Raw genomic sequence first — 5,383 nt, forward strand, 5'->3', positions numbered from 1 at the left:
TGCTTGGGTAAACAGCGATTGTTCTCAGCGCAGGGTTCCCAAACACGGGCAACAATGGCACTATTGTCCCGCCAGCTCTCATTAAGAGGCGGACATGGGATGGGGGTGAGGAGGGGAGGGGAGGGGGCGGGGAGGGGAGGTGGGTGAAAGAGGGGCGAGAGGGGAGAGGTGTAAGGGGGGTGGGGGTGGTGGTGGTGGGGGGGGGGGGGGGTGGCGGGAGCGGGTGGGAACCTGACAGGGACAGAGGATGGAGGGGGGGGGGAGGGAGGGAGATGACGAGAGGTGCTTCTCTGATCCTGTTCGAGCCCTTTGCTGGCATCATCTTTTTTCCCCTCTCCCATTGTTTGCTCTCTCCCACCATCTCCCTCTTGTTTCCATATCCTTCTATCTTCTCAGCCCTCATGTTGGCATCCCCCTACACTACCCTTCTCCCTGTCTTTTCCCCCTCACCCTTTCATTCGCCGTTCTTCCCTTCGTCATCTTCCCAGCCACCTAGGCTACTCCTTCCATCCCTCCTTTGTTCCTCTACTTCTTTCTAGCCTGAGCTTGGCTGTGGCATACAGGGTGGTGAAGGAAGCGTTGCCTGTCATACCACCTTTGCATCAATGCCCTCCCATAGAGCGAGCGAGAGAAAGAGAGAGAGAGAGAGGGGGCGAGAGAAAGAGAGCGAGGAAGAGGGGGGAAACAGAGAGCTAGGAGGGGGATGAGGTAAGCAGGGGAGAGAAACGGGTTAGGAGCCAGACAAAAAGAAAGATCACAGTGTTTCTCTGGCTTAATGAACACGGGCAGCAAAGGATGATCACAATACATACATTATGCTCTCGTTAGCAGCGGTGATCAATTAGCAGAGAGCGAAGCCTTGGCATACCATCCCGCCCGCTTGGGCACTGGCTCATTCACAGCCCCAAAAATTTCCCACCCTCAGGGCCCAAGCGGCCACTCGGTGCACAGCGGCCACTCGGTGCCCAGCGGCCACTGGGTGCCCAGCGGCCACTGGGTGCCCAGCGGCCACTCGGTGCCCAGCAGCCACTGGGTGCCCAGCGGCCACTGGGTGCCCAGCGGCCACTGGGTGCCCAGCGGCCACTCGGTGCCCAGCTGCTACAAAAGATTTGATTGCATTCCTCAATGTGAAAGAGGACAGTGTGGAATTTGCATTTCCACCAGATTCACTCCACATTAGCTGAAATATTAGTCAGGTTCCACTACAGTGAAAGGTCTTGGCTCAGTGTAAAGTGTGTGTGTGTGTGTGTGTGTGTGTGTGTGTGTGTGTGTGTGTGTCTGTGTGTCTGTGTGTCTGTGTGTGTGTGTGTGTGTGTGTGTGTGAGTGTGTGAGTGTGTGTGAGTGTGTGTGTGTGTATTAGCAGGTATACATTAATCCCAAAATATCCAACCCCCTTTAGCGCCTATCAGCTATGCCAATGAAAGCGATGCTGATTGGACTGCATCTATGGAAAGTGTCCTCTGACACCACGCCATGCCCTGTAAAGCTTGGCTCCACGAGATGAGAATCGGCGCTGGCAATGTCTCTGTGAGTGACAATGACAATTGCATACCAAATTGTCACTCAGGTCCCATCAACAATTCATACAGTGGTTGGGTGAAATTCCGCCATCCTTCCCCCCGCGTGTTTTCTTCTTCTTTTCCATGTCAGCTAGAGGAATGGCTCTGCGTAATGGCAGCAATCTGTATAGTGAAGGAGGCCAGGAGTGTTTCCGCCTTAACACAGGCACAAATCATCACTGTCTGGCTGAGGGATCTGTAAAGGTGTTGGCGATGAGTAGAACGCACTGCTTTCACTGAGGAACTTTGCTATGATTCCAGGCAGGGGAGTCGAGAGAAACGACAGGAAGTGAAGGAAAGGAGAGCGGGGGGTGCGGTGGGCGGGTTTGGGGGGGGGGGCTTAGCAGTCAGGATGTAGGACATATCTTGCTGAAGAAAGTGCATGCTGGGAGGAAGATGGCCCCGGGTTTGGGTTCAGGGAATCTGTTGTTGCTGTGTTTGCCAGGGCACATATAGCCATCTGGAGAGTGGAGATCAGTGCGCACGTGTGTGTGTGTGTGTGTGTGTGTGTGTGTGTGTGTGTGTGTGTGTGTGTGTGTGTGTGTGTGCGTGTGTGCATGTGCGCACGGGCGCATGTGTGTGTGTGTGTGTGTGTGTGTGTGTGTGTGTGTGTGTGCTACAACAGTTACTGCTACAGCCCTTACATGCAAGGGCATAAGTCAGATTTGGAAAGTGGTAGGGGCACAAAATGGAGAGTGTCTGGGAGTCCTCACTCAGGAAAAAAATTGAAATGTTTAAATCACATTTCCTGCAGTGCTACACAATGTTCTATGATTGCGTAGTGCTCTTGAACACAAACCTTTGGACACAATTATGTTAGAGTATAATCAGTGTGCACTGCATCTGAATCCTGTAATTTACAGTAGCCTACAGACTATGCCATGATTATTTAGCATTCTAACATGAGCTACAATTTGATAAATGATTATATAAATTACACTAAGAAATTTAGATTGATTATTTCTGGTCACAAGGATGCGGTAGATTAAAATCAGAAAGATTCAATGCAAAAACAAATTGATTTAGCAAACAGTGTGCTATTAGCCATGCAGATATGATTTGAAAGTGTTCAAGCTGGCTAGCTATAGCTACTTCTTAAGTGCTTTAAGCTGGCAGCAAGAGCTTCTTGGCTCTTCTTACAGGGCTTATTTTTTAATTAATCTGTACCACCATAGCATTTGATCTGATACTATGAACCTGTACTTGGACTGTCTGCCTGCAGCTTCCCTCTTAGCATCTAACTTCAGACAGTCAAGCCACTCAGCCAATCACTGCACGAAAGGGAGGCGGGGTCAAAGCAAATAAGGACCAATAGAAATTTGTTTTTGTTCCCGAGACAAATATGTGGAGGGAATGAAACGGCTTAAATGAAATTAGTATCAAATTGGTGAAAGACATAATTCTATGTAATTAGAAAAGTGATATATGGACACATACCCACAATTATATCAGTGTAAGTTACGTACATGTCTTACAAGGTAAGGACACCATGTACTTTATTACAATACCTTCTATAAATGGATGTATTGTGTGTAATATCTATCAAATTGATAGTTATAAGTATTAGTATTTAAACTCAACAGAAAAAACCCTTTGCAAATCACGATATCCAATAGCTTTTTGTCTGCAAAGAATATCTTTTTTACCCCTCACCTTAACTCAACTGCATCAACTGTGTGTAATTTATTTCTCTGCATTTAAACTAGTGAGTAATGACCTTCATAATGATTTACAATATGGAGCTGAAGTCAAAGCCATATATTCACTGTGTTTCATAGAGCTCCAATCGACACTGTAACGCTGACATTTGTCTACATTTGATTGATTGCAGCTCAAGCAAAACCTGAGATTTATTATATATCGTCTGCTTCTGCCCTTCACTCTGTAATGACTTAATTGGGATCTAAGCTGATGCTAATGCTAGCGTACAAGTTACTATTGAGCTACATAGCTGTCCATTTTGTCTGTGTGTGACTGTCTCTGTATGTGAGCCCGTTTGTATTTCTAATTCTCCCAGTTAACTGCCATTGCATTGTAGGGTTTGTACCGATACAAACATGCAGATTGATTTGATTGTACATTAAATACGTGGCCTTTTACAGAAACCACAGCCTCTTCGCTGACGAATGGATGAATGGAAATGTGTCACCATGTACATGATTTCTGTGGTTAATTGAGGAATTGTAGGTGGTTTTATCTGCTTTATCACTGACTACATGTATAGCAGTTTTTTGTTGTAGGCGGTTTTATCTGCTATAACACTGACTACATGTATAGCAGTTTCTTGTTGTAGGCGGTTTTATCTGCTATAACACTGACTACATGTATAGCAGTTTCTTGTTGTAGGCGGTTTTATCTGCTATAACACTGACTACATGTATAGCAGTTTCTTGTTGTAGGTGGTTTTATCTGCTATAACACTGACTACATGTATAGTAGCGTCTTGTTGTAGGTGGTTTTATCGGCTTTAACACTGACTACATGTATAGCAGTTTCTTGTTGTAGGTGGTTTTATCTGCTATAACACTGACTACATGTATAGCAGTTTCTTGTTGTAGGTGGTTTTATCTGCTATAACACTGACTACATGTATAGCAGCGTCTTGTTGTAGGTGGTTTTATCTGCCATAACACTGACTACAGCAGCTTATTGTTGTAGGTGGTTTTATAGGCTTTAACACTGACTACATGTAGCAGCATCTTGTGGTAGGTGGTACGTTTCTAGAATCCACAGAAATGTAAAATATGAACATTTCTGAATGAAAATACACGTACGTAGCACTTCACGTTTCTATACGTGAATAATTGACGCTATATGTCGTCATCATAGAATCTCTAGCGGTCTTGAATGTAATGATATTCTGAGCTCATAGTGTTCCCGACTTGCAACTTTCTTGTCTAGTCTGACTGCCTGGAAGCAGCCTCGACTCTAAGCTGATCTGTCATTGGTGCCGACCATTTCAGTCAGCAGCGGAAGAAAATCGTTTTCAGCTGCTTGCAAGCTCTGCCATTGGCTCCGATCGGCTCCAATTTCCTCTCCGCTCCCTGCGTGTCGCTCTATGGTCGCTCTCAAATGCCTCCACCGCTGTGAAACAACAACAATGCTAACTCATTGCTACACGCTCAAAATCGCAAGTTTTGACGAAGATTTGGATTGAGCAATAAAGCAGGCCTGGTACTTTCAGTGGATGGTTGTAAAGATAACAGAGCCTTTTTTCCCGGCTAGACCAGAGTGAGAGTAACAGCAGGCAGACTCTCTCCTGCGCGGGTACAGCGTGAAAAGGAGATAGTCTGGCAAGCGAGACTTGAGAGAGCTGGTTCGAATCCTGACCCAAACCATAACCCACCCAAACCATAACCAAGTTGCTTTTGTTGCCTAAACCCAACCGTTGTTTGACTTACCCATCCAAGTTGTTTTGCTTGCCTAAACTTAACCGATGATTCGAGTCGTGGCTCCCGCACCACGTTACCGGGCCGGTAGCCGCGAGTCGCGGTAGCCAGGGCTCCGCAACTGGCTACAGGGACAAGTCCGTGGTCATGCTTGGGTCGGTAACCAGGAAGTACCAGTAGCTCATCCGAGGTGGGGGCAAAGGAGGCGGTTACTTGGCCACAGCAAGTAACCATGGTGTGCTGGAAGACCGAAATGCTCATATTTTACATTTCCGTGGATTCTAGAAACGTACAATGCAGAGATTTTATTCTGGTGATTGGATTGCTTGTTGGTCTTGAATGAATGAATGAATGAATGAATGAATGAATGAATGAATGAATGAATGAATGAATGAAAGCTTTATTTCGGACTTTCAAAAAAAAAGAAATAGTAA

The sequence above is a fragment of the Poromitra crassiceps genome (assembly GCF_964638095.1).
Source record: "Poromitra crassiceps genome assembly, chromosome: 10".
In the NCBI taxonomy this organism is placed as follows: Eukaryota; Metazoa; Chordata; class Actinopteri; order Beryciformes; family Melamphaidae; genus Poromitra; species Poromitra crassiceps.